Genomic DNA, 25400 nt, shown 5'->3' with positions numbered 1-25400 from the left:
GCTGAAATAACTAAGTATGACATTTGAGTTGTTAAATGTACGCCACTGAATGGTGGGCTTTTAATAAAACTGATGTTTTGAACTTTTACAAAAAAAACTCTTAACATCTACAACAATGCATTGTGGGTATGTGTACCGACTGCCTCAGTGAAGATTAGTCGCAGACACGTATCCTTTCCCATTCAGACTTGCCAAAAGACAAGTGTTAAAAGACATTTACAGGTTCAGGGGCTTCAAAATCCATGCGGTTCACTTTCCACATTCATGACCTGTACCCTATTGAAGTCTTGAGCTCAACAGAGGCACTTCTTTAAATTCTGAAGATTCTCTTTTTTTCGACACACATAAAAGTCTCTGACGAGACTATCAAAAATTGCCAGGGCCGACTGTATTGCAAGTCGTCCCGGCGGGGTATTGGGTTAAGTTTTCAACCAGCAATAATCACGCCTCGGCTAGACCTCATAGGCTATGATATCGCCACTGCGAAGGGATACTCAAGCAATGAAAGAAAAAATTGCTTGACCATTTCTGACAGCATCTGCCCAAACGGTAAATCTCTTGTTTGTGTAATAACAAGTTTCTAGCTGAAATAACTAAGTATGACATTTGAGTTGTTAAATGTACGCCACTGAATGGTGGGCTTTTAATAAAACTGATGTTTTGAACTTTTACAAAAAAAACTCTTATCATCTACAGCAATGCATTGTGGGCATGTGTACCGACTGCCTCAGTGAAGATTAGTCGCAGACACGTATCCTTTCCCATTCAGACTTGCCAAAAGACAAGTGTTAAAAGACATTTACAGGTTCAGGGGCTTCAAAATCCATGCGGTTCACTTTCCACATTCATGACCTGTACCCAATTGAAGTCTTGAGCTCAACAGAGGCACTTCTTTAAATTCTGAAGATTCTCTTTTTTTCGACACAAATAAAAAACTCTGACGAGACTATCGAAAATTGCCAGGGCCGACTGTATTGCAAGTCGTCCCGGCGGGGTATTGGGTTAAGTTTTCAACCAGCAATAATCACGCCTCGGCTAGACCTCATAGGCTATGATATCGCCACTGCGAAGGGATACTCAAGCAATGAAAGAAAAAATTGCTTGACCATTTCTGACAGCATCTGCCCAAACGGTAAATCTCTTGTTTGTGTAATAACAAGTTTCTAGCTGAAATAACTAAGTATGACATTTGAGTTGTTAAATGTACGCCACTGAATGGTGGGCTTTTAATAAAACTGATGTTTTGAACTTTTACAAAAAAAACTCTTAACATCTACAGCAATGCATTGTGGGCATGTGTACCGACTGCCTCAGTGAAGATTAGTCGCAGACACGTATCCTTTCCCATTCAGACTTGCCAAAAGACAAGTGTTAAAAGACATTTACAGGTTCAGGGGCTTCAAAATCCATGCGGTTCACTTTCCACATTCATGACCTGTACCCAATTGAAGTCTTGAGCTCAACAGAGGCACTTCTTTAAATTCTGAAGATTCTCTTTTTTTCGACACACATAAAAGTCTCTGACGAGACTATCGAAAATTGCCAGGGCCGACTGTATTGCAAGTCGTCCCGGCGGGGTATTGGGTTAAGTTTTCAACCAAGCAATAATCACGCCTCGGCTAGACCTCATAGGCTATGATATCGCCACTGCGAAGGGATACCCGAGGAATGAAAGAAAAAATTGCTTGACCCTCTCTGACAGCATCTGCCCAAACGGGTAACACTTTCCCCTTCAGACTTGCCAAAAGACGAGTGTTAAAAGACATGTTGAGGTTCAGGGGCTTCAAAATCCATGCGGATCACTTTCCACATTCATGACCTGTACCCTATTGAAGTCTTGAGCTCAACAGAGGCACTTCTTTAAATTCTGAAGATTCTCTTTTTTTCGACACACATAAAAGTCTCTGACGAGACTATCAAAAATTGCCAGGGCCGACTGTATTGCAAGTCGTCCCGGCGGGGTATTGGGTTAAGTTTTCAACCAGCAATAATCACGCCTCGGCTAGACCTCATAGGCTATGATATCGCCACTGCGAAGGGATACTCAAGCAATGAAAGAAAAAATTGCTTGACCATTTCTGACAGCATCTGCCCAAACGGTAAATCTCTTGTTTGTGTAATAACAAGTTTCTAGCTGAAATAACTAAGTATGACATTTGAGTTGTTAAATGTACGCCACTGAATGGTGGGCTTTTAATAAAACTGATGTTTTGAACTTTTACAAAAAAAACTCTTAACATCTACAGCAATGCATTGTGGGCATGTGTACCGACTGCCTCAGTGAAGTTTAGTCGCAGACACGTATCCTTTCCCATTCAGACTTGCCAAAAGACAAGTGTTAAAAGACATTTACAGGTTCAGGGGCTTCAAAATCCATGCGGTTCACTTTCCACATTCATGACCTGTACCCAATTGAAGTCTTGAGCTCAACAGAGGCACTTCTTTAAATTCTGAAGATTCTCTTTTTTTCGACACACATAAAAGTCTCTGACGAGACTATCGAAAATTGCCAGGGCCGACTGTATTGCAAGTCGTCCCGGCGGGGTATTGGGTTAAGTTTTCAACCAGCAATAATCACGCCTCGGCTAGACCTCATAGGCTATGATATCGCCACTGCGAAGGGATACCCGAGGAATGAAAGAAAAAATTGCTTGACCCTCTCTGACAGCATCTGCCCAAACGGGTAACACTTTCCCCTTCAGACTTGCCAAAAGACGAGTGTTAAAAGACATGTTGAGGTTCAGGGGCTTCAAAATCCATGCGGATCACTTTCCACATTCATGACCTGTACCCAATTGAAGTCTTGAGCTCAACAGAGGCACTTCTTTAAATTCTGAAGATTCTCTTTTTTTCGACACACATAAAAGTCTCTGACGAGACTATCAAAAATTGCCAGGGCCGACTGTATTGCAAGTCGTCCCGGCGGGGTATTGGGTTAAGTTTTCAACCAGCAATAATCACGCCTCGGCTAGACCTCATAGGCTATGATATCGCCACTGCGAAGGGATACTCAAGCAATGAAAGAAAAAATTGCTTGACCATTTCTGACAGCATCTGCCCAAACGGTAAATCTCTTGTTTGTGTAATAACAAGTTTCTAGCTGAAATAACTAAGTATGACATTTGAGTTGTTAAATGTACGCCACTGAATGGTGGGCTTTTAATAAAACTGATGTTTTGAACTTTTACAAAAAAAACTCTTAACATCTACAACAATGCATTGTGGGTATGTGTACCGACTGCCTCAGTGAAGATTAGTCGCAGACACGTATCCTTTCCCATTCAGACTTGCCAAAAGACAAGTGTTAAAAGACATTTACAGGTTCAGGGGCTTCAAAATCCATGCGGTTCACTTTCCACATTCATGACCTGTACCCAATTGAAGTCTTGAGCTCAACAGAGGCACTTCTTTAAATTCTGAAGATTCTCTTTTTTTCGACACACATAAAAGTCTCTGACGAGACTATCAAAAATTGCCAGGGCCGACTGTATTGCAAGTCGTCCCGGCGGGGTATTGGGTTAAGTTTTCAACCAGCAATAATCACGCCTCGGCTAGACCTCATAGGCTATGATATCGCCACTGCGAAGGGATACCCGAGGAATGAAAGAAAAAATTGCTTGACCCTCTCTGACAGCATCTGCCCAAACGGGTAACACTTTCCCCTTCAGACTTGCCAAAAGACGAGTGTTAAAAGACATGTTGAGGTTCAGGGGCTTCAAAATCCATGCGGATCACTTTCCACATTCATGACCTGTACCCTATTGAAGTCTTGAGCTCAACAGAGGCACTTCTTTAAATTCTGAAGATTCTCTTTTTTTCGACACACATAAAAGTCTCTGACGAGACTATCAAAAATTGCCAGGGCCGACTGTATTGCAAGTCGTCCCGGCGGGGTATTGGGTTAAGTTTTCAACCAGCCAATAGACAAGTGGCTTCAAAATCCACTTTCCTGTGGAAAATAAATGAAGCTTCTAAGTTCTACGGTTCCAGTGTTATGCATATCAATGTTTTTAATTGTTTTGCCCGCACTCCAATTGGGTTCAGGGTCTTCATGGGCTTCTTGTAGTTTCATGCTATTAGGCGTATGATCTTCACTGATTTCATTTGGGGTTCAAAATCAGTTAGTGAAACATTTCATTATCATCTTTGACATTGAGCACATTTAGTGTTGTGCGTTCACCATCCTCCATTGTTCAACCATCTGTTTAATCGGCCCCTGGATGCATCTTGTTGTCCATCTGTGTAAATGACTGGTGTTTTCATGACCATTGATGCTGCATGTGCCTTCATGTTCTTTGTCTCACTCAGGCCACTTGTGATCCTTCACTTCTTGTGAAGTCGTGTGATGTGATGAGTTTTAATAAGGTTCAATTTACTATAAATTTATATATTCATCTCTCCTCTTGATAATCTGATTTGGATTATAATCAAAACATTTTATCCTGACATTATTTTGTTATTACTTGTTACTTAATATTCTGTAAAATCTCTCCATGTGTTTGTGTGTTCAAACTGTAGCTTCGATCTGATGTGGGACACAAGGTTATGCGTAAACCTCGATTTTTCCTCCTATTTTTTACTCTGGGCTTGGTTTGAAAAGTGTAATAACTTGTCTTTAGCTGATTTATTCAATACAAAGCAGGTAATTAAACTGGCAGTGGTTCGTCTTTAAGGACAACTGTGTCATTATAGACCTACTCTACAGCTTCAGAGTAACCCACTGACATTTTCCTTTTTTGTTTTCTTGTCCTGTCTAATCGCTTCTCCATTCTCCCTGTGTTTGTTTGTATTTTGTGTGTGTTTCTCACGGAAGTGCAGATAAAATGCTGGCATGTCTCTCCCCCTCCATCCCAGCTGTTTCCTCCTGCCTTTTCCCCCATCCCACTGTGTGTCTCAGTAGGGGGCCGACACAGACGCACACACATACAACAATACCGCTAATTTCCTACCCAGCATGCTCTGCTTCCACTGTTCCACTGCTTCACACCCCACGCTTGTTTATGATTGGATGGTTAGGGAAATGCCATCCATTCCAATGACATCATCCATAGAGATGTTGAAACACATGGTATGTGTCCTAAATTATATCCTTTTCCTTGTTAAATTGGGTTCATGATGTAAATAGGGCATAGTGTGCCGTTTGGGATGCATTCCTGGAAATATTATCCTTGTTTAATGCTATGGCCTGGTGAATAACCAAACACGGGTTTCTTTTTTAACAGTTGGTCCAAAGTGATACTCTTTGCTATGTATTGCACTGTTTTTGTTATCTGCTAGTGCAGGGCTTTCCTAATTTAGGGAGCCTGCACCAAAAACACACTTCCTGAGCTTCCCGGGGGAACTATGGGCCCTGATATATTTGAGAGGTACATTTTATTTCTATTAAATGTAAAACAAGGGTCCCTCAGTGTGAAAGGTGGAGATCCCCAGTGCTAGAGTACAGTAAACATATTTTAACATCCAATGTACTCATATTGTATCGGTTCATAACTATTCCAACCTGGATGGGTTGACATCGAGTCAATTTACTAGCTAGCTTGATGGCTAACTTCTGCCAAATCTGGGCTGCTTCAACCAGACCTTCAGCATGTTAAGTTGCTACCCAACATTTGCCTAATAAGATACTAAATACAAGTGAACAACTCCCTTTTAAGAGCACTACTTTTGACCAGGACACATATGTGACAGCCTGCCAAACAAAATTGTCTGAGGCGCTATACGATGGGCAGCTGGTGGTTTTATCAGATGTGTGTGGCCACTGAACACTGATCTTACTGGAGGTCAAATTAACCAGTGGAGGTTATGTACCATGAGGGTGAAACCTTAGCTGACCTTTATGAATTTAATGTAATGAAGTCATGAGATGAACTGGTTATAGGTATATGTATTTCTGTTTCTGTCTTAAAAGAATTACATTTCACCACATAGGGTTTGCCTGAACTACCGCTGCGTCTACACATTCCAGTAGAACATGAGGTGGAAGCTGTCAACAATAAGGACACGCACAACCATATACTGTTAGTCCTTTCTGGACCCACAGCATTATTCTGACTCAAATTCCTATTTTCCCAAACCCAGAAAACACAACCATAACCATAAACCTAACCCCTAACCGAACGGCCCCAAAAACCTAACCTTGATCTTAAGCCTAACTCTAAACACCTCAACCTGATAACCCACCCTAAAAACCTAACTATACCCTAATAACCTCGCTTTATCTCTCCTCTTAACACTCACTCGCACATCTACACAAACTCAGAATATGTATGGCTTTTCTTTCCCATTGCGTGGACGTTCCAGAAAAGTACATTCAACCACTCAAATATAGCCGCTTTCAGGCAGGTCAGTGCACTCACTGCTTCACACTTCTGGGGTGCCTGTTGTTTAATTTTAAATGACTTGCGCTGATAACAAATGTATTTCTCTTTGTTTTCTCCAACCCATACAACAGGCAATGCCGGCTGAACATCGTCCCTTCATTTTCTTCATAATGAGCCAACCTCGATTTCTCTTATCTCCCTCGCATTTCTTTGCTATTGTCGTTCTGCTGTCGTCGTTTTCTTTACTACTGGAGCCTTTCTTCTCAGCTGGTTTGCTGAAACTGGCTATGTGCCACCACATTGTAGATAGCTAGCTAAACGCTAAACAGTACGTACAGTGCGTGACACTGACAGGGTGCGAGGTCAGCAACACTTGTTGCGCGCGAAGGCATCTTATTGCTGTTATCAGCTAATCATTTTGAATGAAAACTTGTGTGCTTCTCAAATCAGAGATGCACATTATACATATTTTTGCAATCATTTTGGATTAATAACTTGTGTGGCGGAAATTGTCCATATCTACCTGCATTTGGCGTGTGGCGGGAGTAAATTTTTGGCCCTGCTAGCAATCGCATACATTTTAAAAACGTAACTTTGACCCTAACTTTGAACCACTAAACCACATTTACCTTAAACCTTACCCCAAGGCTATAAATAGTATTTGGGACTGGCAAACAGCTCTCACAAGGTCAGAATTGTCCGTGTTTTATTACAGTAAAACATTAGCATTCACTCACACACACATACACACACACACAGCCGGGAAGAGAGGAGAACCGGTCCAATCCTGGCCTGTCCTTCTCTTCCCGCATCACAATCTGTCTGGTCACACACCACACCACATAAGAGAATAGCGGCACATCTTGTGTGTGTGTATTTATTTATATTCAGAAAATGCTGCTATTTCTCTCTTCTTTCTTTCATGCTGTTCAATATCATTCCATCCATCCATCCATTCCTCTTTCGCCCCAAAATACTCAACCTGTGTCTCTTGGAAAGCCTCTCTGTTTTCTTTGGATGGACGTCTCATCCCAGCTCTCCGTGATCCACAGAGAGCAGAGGACTGAGAAGAGGGGAAGGCATTTAAGAAACAGTGTATTTGACGTTAGAATGGAAAGTTGTGTTTCGGGCCAGAATACTTAGTGATTCTACAGACAACAACAGGATATCCTGCTCGCTTAATGCCAGTGTGTATGTCTACATCCATGATGTAATAGGTAGTTATGTATCAGCAAACAGGGTTTATCGTCTATCTGGCCTACTTTCCATGTTTACTGTCACCATCATTCTCCACACGGTCAGATAGCAATCTCTTTTCCTGGTAAGATCACAGCACAATAAACAGTTATCATATAGGCCACTTCTTCAACGCACAGATGGGAGTGCGCTTGTATTGTTTGCGCTGTTACAAAACGCCTGAATGTTACGTGTTCATGTTCCACTCGTCTACGTTGCTGTGAACCAATGTGTCGATAATTTTACTGTTTCACGTTCAAGTTGTTATTGTTCATGTCAGTTGGCCCTGGCTTTAATACAGAGAGGACGCCAGTGGGGAGTTTCTATGGTGTGTGCCTGTGGGCATGCACGTTTGTATCCGTGTGCGTGCGCACGTTTCTGACTTAACTATATAACCAAAAAAAGTGTCCCCCAAACTGGTTAAATCAGCAAAAGTTGACTACTGGGGATTTGTTCCTGTCCCTATTTTGAAATGTACACTGGTTTTAAGTGATGCACATATGGTTCATTTAAAGGATTTAAATGTGTATGAGTACCGACCCCCTCTCCTCTACACCTCCCCTCTACACCTCCCCTCTACACCTCTCCTCTACACCTCCCCTCTACACCTCCCCTCTACACCTCTCCTCTACACCTCCCCTCTACACCTCCCCTCTACACTTCTTGTCTACACCTCTCCTCTACACCACTCCAGTACACCTCTCCTCTACACTTTTCATCTACACCTCCCCTCTACACCTCTCCTCTACACCTCTCCTCTACACCTCCCCTCTACACCTCTCCTCTACACCTCCCCTCTACACCTCTCCTCTACACCTCTCCTCTACACCTCTCCTCTACTCCCTCTCCTCTACACCTCTCCTCTCCTCTACTCCCTCTCCACGCCTTTCCTCTACCCGTCTCCTCTACCCCCACTCCTCCCCACCCTGTCTCCTCTACCCCTCTCCTCTGTGGGATAGTCAGGGTGACATGAAGGATATTGCCCTCCTGGAGGTGTGTGTGTGTGTGTGTGTGTGTGTGTGTGTGTGTGTGTGTGTGTGTGTGTGTGTGTGTGTGTGTGTGTGTGTGTGTGTGTGTGTGTGTGTGTGTGTGTGTGTGTGTGTGTGTGTGTGTGTGTGTGTGTGTGTGTGTGTGTGACCTGATCCATCTTCCCCCAAACATGTGCCCTCTAATGGTTTCACCAGATGTGTTGCCCCAGGCTAGCCGATTTCTGTCATGAGGGGTTGGGTGAGTGTGTATGTGTTGTGTCATGTGTAAGTCTGCATGTGAATTTTGGAGAGTTTGAATCCTTCTTAACTACCTTTGTGTTTATCTGTGTTTTTGTGCATTTATGTTTGTGTGTTTGTATGTTTGTGTATTTTTATGTTTGTGTATTTTTATATTTGGCTGTTGATCCTCTCTTATATTCTCAGGGTTGTTGGTTTCTCCTCATGTGGATGTTGGTTCTTTTGTGTGGGTGTTGGTTCTTTCCTCCTCATGTGGATGTTGGTTCTTTCCCCCTCCTCATATGGATGTTGATTCTCTCCTCTTCCTTATGTAAATGTTGGTTCTCTCTTCTCCTCATGTGGATGTTGGTTTTCTCCTCCTTCTCATGTGGATGTTGGTTCTCTCCTCTCCTCATGTGGATGTTGGTTCTCTCCTCTCCTCATGTGGATATTTGCTCTTTCCTCCTCCTCATGTGGATTTTGGTTTTCTCCCCTCCTCCTCATTTGGTGATTGGTTCTCTCCGCATACTAATGGGACTGTTGGCTCTTATCTTCAGTCTCTGGTCACATTCCAAATGGCAGCCTGTTCCCTACATATTGAACAAGTTGGCCCCAGGTCAGAAAGTAGTAACTGAAGGGTATAGGTTTCAGTTTGAGACACCACTCCCCCAGACAGTGATCAGCCGTTCCCAGCTAATCCCAGGTGCCAGGCACTAATGAAGAGACTGCCCTACTTCACAGTGTGCGTGCGTGCGTGCGCGCGTGTGTGTGTGTTTTGGTTTAGAGTGTATGCATGGACGTGTGTTTACTTCCATGTCCATGTTGGATTTGGAATGTTATTTTTTCTTGGTTTCCATGGATGATGATGGTTACTGGGCAGGGAACAGGGAATGTGAAGATGAGACTGCTGCCGTGGAAACCAGTTGCCAGGGAAACTGTCCATTCCATCCCCCCAAAGAATCCTGAAATCCATCAGACTGCTGAGTGTGCAGATGTTATGTGATGAAGGATAAGAGAGAGAAAGACTTTAAAATATACAGTTTGGGGAAAAAAATACCAAAGGGAAAGAAGATGTTTTGAAAGTAGTGAGACAAAGACGGGTAGACGAAGAAAGCACAGGGGTCGAAGGCGGGGGACAAGGGAGACATGGAGGGAGAGTGAGGTAGAGGGGAATCAAGGGGGAGGGGGAGGAGGGGAGAAGGAGTAAATGAGAGAGCGAGTGGGAGGAAGATATGATATATGAACTGAAACAGGCCCTGTACCAGCACACAGACCTAAAGACTGGTAGGCCAGTTATTTTCCACAAACAAAAATGTGTTTCATATCCATGTTTCTTCTCTTTGTCTCTCTATATCTACTGTCTACAGCCAAAAGCAACACACACGGTGAAAAGAGGCCCTGGGGTCACTTCACAATGTGGTTTTCTGATCCTTTTCCTCTCTCTGTCTGTAAACCCTGCAGGTAGGCCTGGAACTCTGTCTGACTGTGTTTCTGCCTGTCTGTGTTTGTGATTCTCTGTGTCTGAATGACTGATTGTTTGTCTGTCTCTGTCTGTGTGTGTGTGTGTGTGTCTGACTGTCTGTGTGTGTGTGTCTGACTGTCTGTGTGTGTGTGTGTGTGTGTGTGCGTGTAATTGTGTGTCTGCATGCCTTTCAGTCTCCTATTGTTCTGTGTCTCAACTTGACTCTTTGTTCTGTCTCTTTGAACTTAAATTAACTCTTTCTAATACTTTCCTCCACTCTCTCTCCCCTCCTCCACTCTCTCTCCTCCACTTTCTCCTCCACTCTCTCCCCTCCTCCACTCTCTCCCGTCCTCCACTCTCTCTCCCCTCCTCCACTTTCTCCTCCACTCTCTCCCCTCCTCCACTCTCTCCCGTCCTCCACTCTCTCTCCTCCTCCACTTCTTGTCCTTCCCCTTCTTTTCTCTTCTCTCCCTTTTAACCCCACCCACTTTCCTCCCCCCCTGCTCTCTGAAATTACAGAGTTGGCAGCGGCATTCAAAACAACAGCTGAGTTTGAGGTGAGGAACGAGGGCAGGCGTGGCGAAATAGGGTGGGAGAGAGCAAATGGGGAAGGGAGAGGAGGAGAGAAAGGGCAGGAAAAGAGAGAGAAAGTGAGAGGCAGAAAGCGAGAAGGAGGGTTTTCATACAATAGCCATAAAGTGAGTGGAATCGAGATCTGTGTTTGTGTTTGTTTGTTTGCGTGTAGTTGTTTGTGTTTGTTTGTGTGTGTGTAGTTGTGTGTTTATACTCCATAACTGTACATTTTGTGAGTTTGTGTGTCTGCGGGGCAGCAGTTTCTCTCTGTACGTTGCGGATAAAGAAAGACACCAAAGGGCCAAAACATTGTGGTGAAAAACCTCTGCCACAGCCATCCGCGTGTTTATCAGCATGTTTATCAGAGTGTGTGAGTGCTTGTGCGTGTTCGTCCCCTATAACTGTGTTCATTCCACATGTGTGTGTTTACACACCCCACAGTAGTTCCAGAGGCCCGGTCCTTAATGAGCCCCCATCCAGCAGGGCTTTTACTGGGACCCAGACTGGGGTCAGGGAGCTTTTTGGGACGTACACTCTGTGAGTGCGTCACCTCTAAAGTAATCTGGCCTATGGGACTGCTGTAACATGTTCTCCTGTCATCTGTGCACGTGTGCGTGCGTGCATGTTTTCATTGTGAGTAATTTGAGACAAGCTAGGTCATGGTTACAGAGCCTAGTCAGCACAATTCATGAAAGACTTGTGGGTCTCCAGGACAGCGTGTGCTTATGTGCATGTTTGTGTGTGTGTTAGCACGTACGTGTGTGTGTTTGTCTAAACCTTAAACACCACAGGTGAACAATACACACCATTGTTTTCCCTGGGCAGTTCAGGTGTATTGCCTGAATGGTCCCACTACTCAAGAACCAGAAGACATCTGAGACACAGGACATTATTTTTAACCTCTCCCTACACACACACACACACACACACACACACACACACACACACACACACACACACACACACACACACACACACACACACACACACACACACACACACACACACACACAAGTTTGTACAGCTACCCTCATGGGGACAAGAAAATAGAAATTGCATGCTCCCTTGCCCTAAACTTAACCCTAAACCTAACCCTAACCCTTAACCTAACCCTAACCTTAACCTGACCCTAATCTAACCCTAAACCTAACCCTAACCTTAACCTCAATAAAGTAACATTTATGCCTAAACTTTACCAAGATGTAATGCTTAACCTTAACCCTAAACTTAACCAACAACGCCTGGACCTTAAAGAAATCCCAATTCTAACTATAAAATCAATTGTAAGGTTGACCCTGAACCTAAACCCTGAGCCGGAAATTGACTTTTGCCTCACGGGGACCGGCTAAAGGTCCCAATGAGGTAAATTTTTTCTGGTTTTACTATACTCATTGGGACATTTGGTCCCCATTCGTTCAGTAAGACCACACACACACACACACACACACACACACACATACACTGTTAGTGGAGTATACCAAGCACAGATTCAGCTGAGGGTGTGTCTTTGCATTTTGGACAGCAATAAACACTTGGCTGTCAAACACAACCATCTCTTTATCAGGAAAGCAGGCAAATAGACAGACACCTCGCTAGTCCTGAACTCCTGGCTCGAGGACCTTACAGGTTAACCAAACATGTACTCTTTCTCTTTAAGCACGTCCTCGCTCTCTCTTCACTTGTGACAGGCATTTCAAATTCCAAGCCTTTTTGGTGACTATTTTTCCTGTCTCAATTTCTCTTTCTTTATTTTGTGTCTATCTTTGTTTTTAATTGTTAATATATTTTGTACATATAGTGCATATGACTATGTCTGTTTGCGACTGTATATCCCACTCTCACTCTCTCTTTGTCTATTTCTCTCTCTCTCTCTCTCTCTCTTTGTGTGTCTCTCTCTCTCTCTTTGTCTTTCTCTCTCTATCCTCTTCCCGGTTTTTGTTTCTCTATCTTGCCAAACACATCTTGTAAAGATGCAATTTTACCAGAGACAAAGGATGTAGGCTACAGAGTTATAATTAACGATGAGGTAAAACACAGAGCTGCTGGTCAGAACACAGAAATGTGAATCCCCTGGAACTGATGTAGTCAACACTAGACATGTAAACAGGATGCAGGCTGGGTCTGCTGGGGCATGTCACTCTCTAAGGTCACCATTTTTGTTATCTTAAAGGTGCACGTGTCAACCCGAGTCCCTGTCAAATAGCCTTAAAAGTGTTACCATAGAATCGCCTTCTGGATGGCCCACATGCAGCCCCCCACGTCTAATAAAAGGTACAGTATTTTACGGCAGGTTGGAGGGTGACTCTCTGCACTAGGAAATAGTGTGGTGGACTCTGTCATAACGGATATGGAACACGAGGAAATAAGTGGCTTCATGGTCATGTCACAACTGCTTTTGTCAGACGACTGCCAGATTAAAATGCATCTAAAAATATCAGGTAACCCAAGACTGAATGTAAAACTAGAGCCTAAACGCTACCCCCTACCACACACTTACAACTGGACAAGAGCAAGTCACGTTGATTGTCAAACCGCATTGGAGAGCATTGATGTTGAAAACGCAATGAACGTGGTGAATGGCACACTCATTAAGCTGGCCAGAAAATTCCACTATGAAGAAGAGATCACAAAAAACTAAAAAAACAACCAAAGGAGAAATGGTTGGATATTGAGTGTTCGACTGCTAGAAAACAGTTAAGACTTTCATCAAACCAAAAAGACAGCAACCTTGTAAACCAGGAAACTTTAATTTACCAGCAAGATCTAAACAAATATAAAACAGTATTAAAGGAGAAAAATCACTTTACATGACAAATCAGCCTAACAAAATAGAGGCGTCAGTCAATCAAAATATTTTTTCTGGAACATCTGGAAACAACATTTTGACAACCTGTAAAACAATCACAGAATTATTTTTTTTTACCCAAACCAGAAATCTTGTCATCAAGCAATTAAAAGAGTTTGAATTGACAATTAAAGGCAAACAGAACAAACTGGACAACCCTATTACATTATCCAAATTGAATAATAAACTGGAAGGCCTCAAAAGTGGTAAAGCCTGTGGGCCTGACAGTATTAGTGCAGACATTCTGAAATACAGCAGCCCTAAAACAAGGGAAGCCACTCTCATGCTGTTCAACTTGGTGATGGGTGGGCTACCTTCCTGAGATCTGGAACCAAGGCTTTATTAAACCTAATGTATACTTAAAAATTGTGACAGGAATGACCCAAATAACTATAGAGGAAAATCTGTTAGTAGTAACTTGGGAAAGGTTTTTGTGGCAAAAACAGGACAACATAAAAAAAAAAAACATGGGTGGTCAGAAAAGAGAGATTCTGTAAAAACTGTGATTCAAGAGAGGTTGAAAATGGACAGCACATTGTACTCCACTGCTCCAAATGTGAGTCAGTCAGAGATATTAATTTCTTGAAATGCAAAGAAGCAGTTTCTGTTTTTATGGCACTCTCTGCAGAGGTGAAAATGTGCATTCTCATGGGTGAAAATATTGAGACAATAGACATGGCAGCTGAATATGTAAATGTATAAAATTGTCCCAGTTATTTTAATGCATCTATTAAATTATTTTGATCGTGTCTGTATGTTTTCATTTTATTTATTTATTTGCTGTTTCTTTATATTGCTACCTTCACATATTTGCTTTGGCAAAAATGGCCACCATCCATTCATGCCAATAAAGCACCTATTGAACTGAATATTGCTTTTTTTTTTTTCTCTGGCACCTCTTTCCATGCTTTTCTACAACAGGCCCTTAAGGGCTAAATTGAGTAAAAAGCTTTCTTTGAAATCAACAAAGCTCGAGAAGACTTTGCTTGTTTTGTATTTTTTCCTCTGCTCCACCTGCTCCTTCTGTTCATAATGTGAACACTTGCGCTGGGTGTCTGTTCGCGGTGCCTCTCCCTATTACAGATGTCATACCAGTGGTGTTGAGTCTCAGATGCCAAAGCTTTCTGAACCGTGAAAGACATGGATTCGCCGAACCCTTCGCTGTATTGGTCTTGTTTCCCCTTGTAGCTCATCCACCAGTCTGTGCAGCGTTGATTTCAGCCACTGTCCGTGTCTCAAATGGCGCCCTCTTTCCGTTGAGCCCTGGGTCAAAAGGTCAGCCCTAGGCTTTAGGAGCAGTCTCCGTGACCTGTGAACTTGTGTTGTCATTGCCTTGTTTCTGACACACTGTTCCCTTCGCTAATCCGCTAAGGAAATGACGTGCTTGCGTGCGTGCGTGTGTGTGTGCGTTCATGCATGCATGTGTGCGCGTGCGTGTGTGTTAGTGAACACAACAGGACCCTTCCTCTGTACAGTCCTGTTGAAACAGGAAAATGCATACTCTCAGCACTGGCTTACCTCTTAAGGGAAACAATCTCGCACTCTCTCTGTGGTCATCTATCTTACTCTGTCTTATTCCTCTGCTTGTTTCCTCCTCTTTTCTTCAAGGTTTTTGGGTTCTAAAAGGTGTCCTGCAGGTGGAACCTTTTCACGTAAATAGAGTCCCTAGAGGAACCCATCAGACAAAGCATCTTAGTTGTGCAATGGTTCCTGCCAGAATCTTCATGGATGTATTTCCATTCAAATAAATATAAAATATTATTGAAATCACATGTCAATGTGTGTGTGTATGTGTGTGTGTGAGTTTATCTATGTGTGTGTGATAACGACTGGGAACTGAAAATCTCCACGAGTACAGCAAAATAAAGAAACATTTATCTTATCCTTTTCAGGAAATAGGTTATTCCAGTATAGGGTTAAGTTTTGGATTTGAGTTAATCTCAGGGTCACAGCCAGAGTAAGGGTAGATAGGTATTTGAATGGGATTACGTTATTGTGTACCCCCCAAAAAAATTGTGTGTGTGTGTAATGCAGATGGACAGGTCAATCTACTCCTTCTAATCCTGCAGGCTCCATGGACCAAAAACCAGACACATTCCATCTGGTTGTGTCCAGCTAACCGTCCTGGCTCTGAATGTAAATGCAATCCTCCTCCACTTCTCAGATTACTGACCATGTATGTTTGTGTTGTCTGTCTATACAACACATATACACACCTCTGTTAAAATGGCAGGTTCTTGTGATGTAAACAATGAGGCTAAGATAAATCACATCAGAACTTTTTCCCCATTTAATGTGACTTATAACGTCAACAATTCAATTGAAAAACAAACTGAAATCTTTGAGGGGAAAAAATTTAAAATAATAACCTCTTGTGGATTTGGATATGTGCTTTGGGTCGTTGTTGTGCTGAAAGGTGAACTTCCTCTTCATCTTCAGCTTTCTAACGGAAGCCTGAAGGTTTTGTGCCATAATTGCCTGGTGTTTGGAACTGTTCATAATTCCCTCAACCCTGACTAAGGCCCCGGTTCCAGCTGAAGAAAAACAGTCCCAAAGCATGATGCTGCCACCACAATGCTTCATTGTGGGTATGGTGTTCTTTGGGTGATGTGCAGTATTGTATTTGCACCAAATAATGGCCAAAAAGTTCAACCTTGGTTTCATCAGACCATAACACATTTTCCACATGCTTTTGGAGGATGATTGTTTTTGCAAACTTCAGCCTGGCTTGGAAGTTTTTCTTTGTAAGAAAAGGCTTCCGTCTTGCCACACTACCTCATAGCCCATTCATATGAAGAATACGAGAGATTGTCGCATGTGGCACACAGCCAGTACTTGCCAGAAATTCCTGCAGTTCCTTTAAAGTTGCTGTAGGCCTCTTGGAATCCTCCCTGACCAGTTTTCTTCTTGTCTTTTCATACATTTTGGAGGAACATCCAGTTATTGGTAATATCTCTGTTGTGCCATATTTTCTCCACTTGATGATGACTGTCTTCGCTGTGTTCCACGGTATATCTAATGCTTTGGAAATGTTGTACCCTCGCTTACTAATGCTTTTGTACCCTTCTCCTGACAGATATCTTTCAACAGTGAAATCCCTCTGATGCTTTCAAAGCTTTATGCGGACCATGCCTTTTGCTCTGAGATGCCACAAAGAAAATGTCAGGGAAACAGCTTTATTTGTGATTAATTAGAGTCACTTTAAAGGATGGCAGGTGTGTAATGAATTGTTTAATTCTGAACACAGCCACATCCCCAGTTATAAGAGGGTGTGCACAGTTATGCAACTAGGTTATTGTAAGGTATTTTTCCCCCTCGAAGATTTCAGTTTGTTTTTCAATTGAAATGTTCACATTATAGGTCACATTAAAAGTGGAAAAAGTTTTGACATGATTTATCTTTGTCTCGTTCTTTTACATCACAAAAACAAGGCATTTTAACATGGGTATGTAGACATTTCATACCCTCTGTATGTGTTTCTGTGTACATGCCTCTTCAGGGTTTGGGTTTGTGAGTGTGTTTGGGTGTGCATACCACACACGCACAAACACACACACACACACACTTCGGGGGTTATACAGTGAAAGCATTTATCTCCCACCTTCTCTCGCTCGCTCCCCCCCCCCCCCTCTCTCTCTGCCTCTGCACACATAACCTTGTTATCATCTGAAATGCCCAATTCTCTGTTTCCATGACGACAGCCTCCTCTAGTCTCCTCTCCAGGCAGTGACAGAGACACCAAGGTGTGTGTGTGTGTGTGTGTGTGTGGAAAGTAACCGTGTTCACCCAGAATTGTTTGCAGTAAGCTATTATTTACTACACACGTCTCTTACTGTCTACACTCCCTATTCTCTCTTCATCATTGGTCCCTGTCCTTGTCCCATTCTCTCGGTCTCTATTTATCTCGGGTGCTTTACATTGGCAACCCTCTCAAAACACCTGAAGGGCCTTCTTCTGTATTTGTATGCGCTCGTGGAAGGATGGGAGGGGGGGTGTCTTAAAACAATTCCAAGAGAGGAGTCAACTCTTCAGACAAACAATAAATAAATGTAGAGGGAACCTGAACTAATTGCATAAGCTCTTGAGGAACTCGTACACCTCCGTGATCCTCTTTGAAGCAACGTGACAGTGTAAAACAAGCAAACAAACTTTTGCCATTAGCAAAATAATTGTTTGAACCTTCCATTTTGGGCTGGATGAGTAATATGTTGTTTGTATGTGGAAGATCATTAAGTAGAATTTCTATCGTCCCTCAGTCAACCATGGAACTCTATGTCTGAAATTGTGTGGTTTTGATGACATGGGGCCCACACACTGATGAGTCAAAACTTTATGACCTCCTGTCAAATATACTGTTGGTCCTCCACGTGCCGCCAAAACAGTACCGACTTGCCGAGGCATGGTCTCTACAAGACCCCTGAAGGTGTCCTGTGGTATCTGGCACCAAGACGTTAACAGCAGATCCTTCAAGTCCTGTAAGTTGCGAGATGGAGCCTCCGTGGATCAGACTTGTTGGTCCAGCACATCCCACAGATGTTCAATCAGATTGGGATCTGGGGAATTTGGAGGACGGGGCAACAACCGGAACTCTTCATCATGTATTCCTCAAACCATTCCTGAACAATGTGTACAGTGTGACAGGGAGCATTATCCTGCTGGAAGAGGCCACTGCCATCAGGGAATACTGTTGCCATGAAGGAGGTTTTCCAAGCAGAACATAACCCAGAGCATCACACCCCTCCACTGGCTTGTCATCTTCCAGGCGTGCATCCTGGTGCCATCACTTCCCCAGGTAAACGGCGGACACGTACACAACCGTCCACGTGATGTAAAAGAAAACAGGACTCACCGGACCAGGCAACCCTCTTCCACTGCTCCAAGGTCCACCCCACAACTCAATGTGACTCGCTTAACCTGTGTGTGGTCATCATGTTTTGGCTCAGCAGTGTATAGTATAAGACAATACACCATTTTTGGCGACTAATTTTGTCTCGACAGCGCCAATTTAACAATCTGTGGCCAACAGCTGAAGACTACATCTTTAATGACATTAAAACGGAAGAAATTACCAGGAATTCCATTTAGAGTGGTGGGTGAAAAAACATTTTAAATTAGAAAGCCAGACCTCTACTAAGTAATTCCACCAGCGCAGGGTTTTTCCGGGAACCAGTTGCTTCTACAATAAAAAAATATATAAAAAATTAAGCCGTTGACTGCAAAGGTTACTTAGATATTCATAGTCTTTGAATCACAAATTCTAATAGTGTACATTCATATCTGGTTGATTGTGAAGAGGTGAGTAGCCAGCAATAGTAACATGTTTTGTACAACAAGCCATGGAAGCACAACACTTCATTACCTCCAGGGGCATTGATTAGTGTTAGTTTAGTGAACCTTGATATGTGCCATATTCATTTTACACCTGTACACACACACACACACACACACACACACAAAATGCATTCTGCTGTATACCATGGTTTGTTTTGGGTTACATTTCTTACCATCTGTTGACCCTTCGAGGCTACACTCCAAACATGAATGAGAATGTCAATTAACATGTTTCTCATGTGTCCCCACTGGAAAATCTGCATAAAATGTACACTGACTGGTGTGGGTGTGGGTGGGTGGGTGGGTGTGTGGGTGTGTGGGTGTGTGTGTGTGTGTGTGTGTGTGTGTGTGTGTGTGTGTGTGTGTGTGTGTGTGTGTGTGTGTGTGTGTGTGTGTGTGTGTGTGAAAGGGGTATGGAAAGAGAGAAAGAGGAAGAGTCAGTGAGAGAGAGTCACGGGGAGTCATAAAGGGTCACAGGGAGTCATAAAGTGTCACAGGGAGTCATAAAGAGTCATGGGCAGTTACGCTGACTCTGCCTTGTTATCTGCCTAGTATTTTTATATATTTTATTTTTTTCTATGTAAAGCACATTGAATGTATGAATTGTGTTATACAAATAAACTTGCTTGCTTGCCAGTTGATGAAGATCAGAAGAGGAAGAGCAAAAGAGGACGCATTCATTTCAATCAATCAAACCTGCACTGCTGTATTGCTGCTGTAGCTTTTCTATTTTTTACCCCACTATATTTTGTGAAATCTAATTCGAGTCCATCACCTTGCCTCGTTGCGGCAACTCCCAGTATTCTCTGGACAAAATCAAAAGAATCAAAGATTGAGAAATGCATCATCTTAAACCCTAGCCGCTCTGCCAGCATCCACAGGGACTGATCGCGCATGCATATGACCTACCACAAGGAGGTGGTGGAGTACAAAGAACCAAGGCTCCGACAACAACCTGGACTAAGCCAATTTGCCCCCTTGCCATGCAAGACACCCAGGTACTAATGGTTTGCCATCACCAAAGTCCTGGCCACAACAAAGCAGCTGTACTGTAAGGCAGTGACTCAGGCGACCCACAACAGCTGTTTGGTAAATGAACACAATGACTTGGGGAGACTGTATAAAAATGTAAATCTGTACTACTAGGGTTGGATACTGTATCAAAATGTAAAACTATACTGTTAGGGTTGGTGACTTAGCGGCCTACCTCCCTCACAGGTACGCTCTCACTTTTCAGAATCAGATGCATGTGGTCAAAGGAAAGCTAATGTAACTGAAGACACTGTGTAAACATGGCTGTGGCGGGTTTGAGTGAATCCCAGCCAAGGTGCAGCATAATCCACAGATCCTCCAAGTTGAAGCCAGCAGACATGTATGCGACTGGGTGATATGGTTCGTCCTATAGCCTCAAGATAAATGGTTTGGATCCCATGTAACAATGTGAATTTATAGCGTTTCGTGAGCTCCATCACTGGACTGCGTGTGTGTGTGTGTGTACGTGTGTGTGTTGGGGGCTGTTTGCGTCCATGCACACCTGAGAAGTTTACTGAAACACACCACCTGGGGGCGGTGATTAGGGATTGGTTTAATCCCAGGTCCAGGGATCTTGCGACCAATCGTATTTTCTGTACACGGTAGCCTCCCGTGCAGAGGGTCTGCCGGGAACATTCTGAACGGAATTGGAGCTTGAGGGATTACGGAAGCTTCCAGAAGTATCCATCCAAACCTCCCACGAAAAGTGTGAAATGGAGAGAGAGAAACCGGAGGGAAAGGGGCATGACATGGGGGGGGGGATAGAAGGTGTTCTGAAAAGGACTGAGAGCCAACACAGCTTGGAGGGTATTTCATTGGTTGCCCTCAACAAACGTTCAGGCCCACATGAGCTGTCTGTCTATGTTGCGTTTGATTGGTTTGTTGTCTGGATTCACCAACTCTTTTTCTGTAACACTCTCAATTAGTCTCTCTCCCTCACTCCCCTTAGCTTGCTCGTACTGTTAATGTTAATGACAACAAAATCACATTATCCCTCACCCCCCTCCTCCATCCTTCCTTATCTCCTCCCTCTCTCTCTCTCTCTCTCTCACTCTCTCGCTTATCCTATTATTGTTAATGACAACAAAATAATATTATTACTATCCATGCTAATCATTCAGGTAGAGAGATTAATAAAGCATACTATAAATGATTACCTGTTTCATTAATCTGTCTAGCAGCTATTTAATGCTGAAATAACAGCCCATTAGGATTATAAACAAGACATCAATTATCCAGGCTAACATCCAGACATAAAACAAAATATTAAAGTAAATATATATATATATATATATTTGTTTAAGAGGATCCAATTATGACAACATTTATGTGCCCAACTATTTTTATGCACTGTCTCAAAACGTAGACCAGAACACATCGGAGTGTGTGAGAATTGGATTTACAAATATGCTTGATAACAAATGACAACCAAACTGCTTCAGCTACTTAGCTCTCTGCCAGGTTTTTGTGTGTGTGTGTGTGTGCGGGTGGGCGGGCGGGCGGGCGGGCGGGCGTGCGTGTGTGTGTGTGTCTGTGTCTGTGTCTGTGTCTGTGTCTGTGCCTACCAGAAAATAAAGAAACCCTTAAGCTATTGGAGTGTGACTCCAAGAATAAATTATCACCTGAATATAAGAGTACACAGCGTGTGTGTGTGACCATTTGTGTGTCAATGTGTATTTTTTGCACACATATTGTGTGTTTCCAGAGTGGGCCAGCAGTGTGTCACGAATACTAGCCAGTTTGAATGGAACACAGAGGAAAGGTGTAGATACAGGACAACCAGGAAGCCAATCAGCCAATTGGAAGTCAGATCTCTCTCTCGGGGGGGGGGGGGTTGGGTGAGGTAGACCAGTTACCAGATTTATTGTATTTTTTTGGCTAGCAACACTCCCTCCAATCAAATCCCCCACAGCTCAGCACCAAAACAAGTTCATGTGCTGTTTGCCCTGTGCGTGTGTGTGTGTGGCATGGGCGTGTGAGGAGAGCGAGTGAAAAAAACTGCAGCATTCAAGGTTTTTGGCAGCAGCTCAGAGTGTGTGTGTGTTTGTGTGAGTGAGTGAGCGAGAGAGAGGACAAGAGAGCGTGTGTGTGTGAGTGTGTGTGTGTTAAGCACACACAAATGATTGAGGTTTAGCAATTCCAGTGTAACATCACAGCCCATCTTCACCTGAAGGAGCCAAAGATGTTTTCCCTTCAATTTAACATGGTCCACTATGTACAGTCTGTCTGTGTATTTTCTGTCTTTCTATCTGTCTGTCTGTCTCTCTGTCTGTCTGTATGCTGTCTGTCTCTCCAGATGTCTTCCTCTCTCTGTTTCTCTTTACTTTCTTTCTTTCAGTCAAATTCTTTTTGCATTTCTTTCCCCTTCTCGCTCTCTCTCAGTCTTTATCTCATGCTCTCTTTTTTGCTCTCCGGCTCTCTCAGTTTCTCTCAATCTTTCTGTCTGCCAGTCTCTCTCTCTCTCTCTCTCTCTCTCTGTGTCCCTCTCTCTCTCTCTCAGTCTCTCTCTGTTTTGTGTGTGCCTGTGTGTTAGGATAACTGACAGCTGTGACCTTTTTAGTATGCAGGTTTATATCCTTAGCTTGTGTCCCAGTACAGGCAAGGCTGTGTAAACTCCTCCAAGGTCAAACTCTATCCTGTTAGAGTTCAGACTCTCGCACACACTCTGTGTCAGCAACAGGCACACACACACACACACACACACACACTAAGTTAGCCATGGACATACACACCATCACTCTCTGTCAGTGTATAGTCAGTGCCTCTGGTCACTCACTCTTTCTTCTATCCTCTTCATCACATCGATATTTCTCTCTGTCTCTCATTCTATGTCTCTCTTTAACTTTCTTTTACTTAATTATCCCTTTCTCACTCTCTTCTTCTCTATCTCTCTCTTCTGTATCTCTCAAAATGGCATGATCTGTCCCTCCCTCTAGCCTCCCTCCATGCCTGCCTCTCTAAATGGCGTGATCTTGCTTTTGGTTCTGTTTAGATAATTATTGTTACATTGAAGAAATCTGTCTGCTTCGCTTATGTAAATAATGATGTTAAATTGATGTCTCTGCTCTGAGATAATGATGTTAAATAGATGTCTCGGCTCTGAGATAATAATGTTAAAGATATGTCTTTGCTCTGAGATAATGATGTTATATAGATGTCTCTGCTCTGAGATAATAATGTTAAAGAGATGTCTTTGCTCTGAGGTAATGATGTTACATAGATGTCTCTGCTCTGAGATAATAATGTTAAAGAGGTGTCTTTGCACTGAGATAATGATGTAAATAGATGTCTCTGCTCTTATATAATAATGTTAAAGAGATGTCTTTGCTCTGAGATAATGATGTTAAAGAGCTGTCTCTGCTCTGAGATAATGATGCTAAAGAGATGTCTCTACACAGTAAACCCTAACATATTTCTTACTCAAATGTTTCTACTAAATGTAACTCAAAGTTAGGTTAATGTTCCCAATGACTTAAAATGTTTAGGTTTTACTGACTTTTACTGAGTTTAAAATGAAAATGTTCCCAGCACGCTCTGCCTCAGGTTTTATCCTTTTTTTGGATGTACTTTGACTGATTAATTAATCTTAGCTACACAAACATCAAACACATACATTTGTCTAAAGTAATCCAATCACTTAGTCAAACACTTTGCACTACTGACATGATTTTAATAATTATATAAAAAATATTCCTGTCAAAACATGTGCTGGATTTCAATAGGAATTTTGCATTCCTTTGCAAGCCAGTGCCTTGTGGGGAGCTCTGCATAATTCTGGTGAAGTTCCCAGGTTTTCCAGAAATATCAGCGGAAGCAGTTATTTCATTTTTGGAAACCTGGGGATTTCCTGAAAGTGTCTTTGACCAGGGCTTTCTGGCAACTTGTCAAAATACAGCACAGTGGATTTTGATGTCATTTGAAATTAATAGTCCATGAGCTAAGTGGGCTGTAAGACTTCAAAATAGAATTTATGGAATAAATGAGGTATTCACAGTTGACTATTTTATAATAGTCAATAAAGTGAACTAATAAATGTGTTCAATAACCATGTGTCAGGCATTAACTAATACAGTCATGGGTGGTAACTCTAGAGTTCATTTAAAGGGCAATGCATATTATATTTTTATGTACAGTAAACTTGAAAATTTTAAATTAAAAATCTTAACTATTAAGTTCCAATAAATTTTAATTTTTAAGTAATTACTTACTTAACAAAATGGAGTTAGTTGATTTAAATATTTTAATGTAATCAGTTTCCACAAAATGTTTGAGTATTCTGAACTTATTAGGTTTCACAGTGTATTCTGAGATAATGATTTTTGGGTGGTCGAACCCTCTTCTTTCTCTCTTTCTTGTTGTTACCGTGGCCACCATCACGGTGTTTTTGATGGTGAAAATCAAAGCGTAATTAGTTGCCCTCTCCCACGTGTCGTTGTTTATTTTACCGACATTTTCTCTCTCACAATTTTGTGATCACGGTCAAGGCTCATGGCAGGTGTGGGACTGGGAAGATGAATCGCATCACTTCCTGCCCGACCAGGAAGTTTTCCCTGGTTCAGGCTTGCTGAGGACAATGCATTTCCCAGCCATAATCAACAACTGAGCTCACAACACAATTGCTAATTCAATTGTACAAGCAAAGGTTTACTTTTGCCCTGTCAAAAGTTGTGTCAAATTGCAGGACATTTTGCTTGAAAACTGTGATTTACGCTTTAAAGGAATAACTGTCAAAGGCGTTCCTTCTCATGGCCCAATATTGAGTTTTTTTGGCCACGCTTTGCCAAAGACAAAATAAAAACTCCTTTATACCATTTCTGCGGTACTTCGTCATGACAACGCAGAGGGATTTTTGGATTCTTGTCTGCCAATTAGAGGATTGAAACGGGGGTCCGAAGCATCATTCAGTTTTCAGTGCACTGCTGATTAGACACTATGGGCCTATTCTCATTTGGAAGCTCAATGACATCTGAAGCTTTGTCTGACCACGCGATGTTCCAAAACATGTTACAGAATAAAGCCTTTCAAAGTCCTCTGACGTCAAGGTGCTTTCAGACTCAGACCTCTACTGGACGCTATGTTTAACCGATTTAGGTATGCTGGTTTTCAGCGGTTGTGCTGGTAGTCTTTCAATTTGACTAGTAACAGCTTTCAGGTTTCAACATCATTGTTGTTTGCCTAATTTGTTTCATTAGGTGTATACTGGGATACTATCGCTTGTATCATCTGAAAAGAAGCCAACTGGAAAGGGAGGAGAGATGTGGGATGAAAACCTGCACTTTAACATACTCCAAATCTCAATGCTCACATTACACATCCAATGCCGTTTTGGTTCACGTCTTGTCAGATGAGACTTTTTGGTTCACGTCTTGGCAATTTCGAGAAATCGAGATTGGAAT

At 42.6% G+C, this 25400-nt stretch overlaps 7 non-coding genes and 1 pseudogene across 7 annotated transcripts; all 8 read right to left on the bottom strand.

The window, feature by feature from the left end:
* Positions 1 to 351: 351 nt before the first annotated feature.
* LOC117595054 lies at positions 352 to 492 on the bottom strand. Its single transcript, XR_004576335.1, has one exon. It is a non-coding gene; the product is annotated as a U4 spliceosomal RNA (small nuclear RNA).
* A 442-nt stretch (positions 493 to 934) lies between these two features.
* Positions 935 to 1075, bottom strand: LOC117595049. Its single transcript, XR_004576331.1, has one exon. It is a non-coding gene; the product is annotated as a U4 spliceosomal RNA (small nuclear RNA).
* A 442-nt stretch (positions 1076 to 1517) lies between these two features.
* Positions 1518 to 1659, bottom strand: LOC117595051. Its single transcript, XR_004576333.1, has one exon. It is a non-coding gene; the product is annotated as a U4 spliceosomal RNA (small nuclear RNA).
* Positions 1660 to 1901: 242 nt separating this feature from the next.
* On the bottom strand, positions 1902 to 2042 carry LOC117595052. The gene has a single exon (XR_004576334.1). It is a non-coding gene; the product is annotated as a U4 spliceosomal RNA (small nuclear RNA).
* Positions 2043 to 2484: 442 nt separating this feature from the next.
* On the bottom strand, positions 2485 to 2625 carry LOC117595045. The gene has a single exon (XR_004576327.1). It is a non-coding gene; the product is annotated as a U4 spliceosomal RNA (small nuclear RNA).
* A 242-nt stretch (positions 2626 to 2867) lies between these two features.
* Positions 2868 to 3008, bottom strand: LOC117595041. The gene has a single exon (XR_004576323.1). It is a non-coding gene; the product is annotated as a U4 spliceosomal RNA (small nuclear RNA).
* A 442-nt stretch (positions 3009 to 3450) lies between these two features.
* Positions 3451 to 3591, bottom strand: LOC114840040. Its single transcript, XR_003782370.1, has one exon. It is a non-coding gene; the product is annotated as a U4 spliceosomal RNA (small nuclear RNA).
* A 242-nt stretch (positions 3592 to 3833) lies between these two features.
* Positions 3834 to 3941, bottom strand: LOC114840070 (annotated as a pseudogene).
* Positions 3942 to 25400: the final 21459 nt, after the last annotated feature.

This window comes from Esox lucius, chromosome 10, assembly GCF_011004845.1.
Source record: "Esox lucius isolate fEsoLuc1 chromosome 10, fEsoLuc1.pri, whole genome shotgun sequence".
NCBI lineage: Eukaryota > Metazoa > Chordata > Actinopteri > Esociformes > Esocidae > Esox > Esox lucius.
This window is presented reverse-complemented; position numbering and strand designations above follow the sequence as displayed.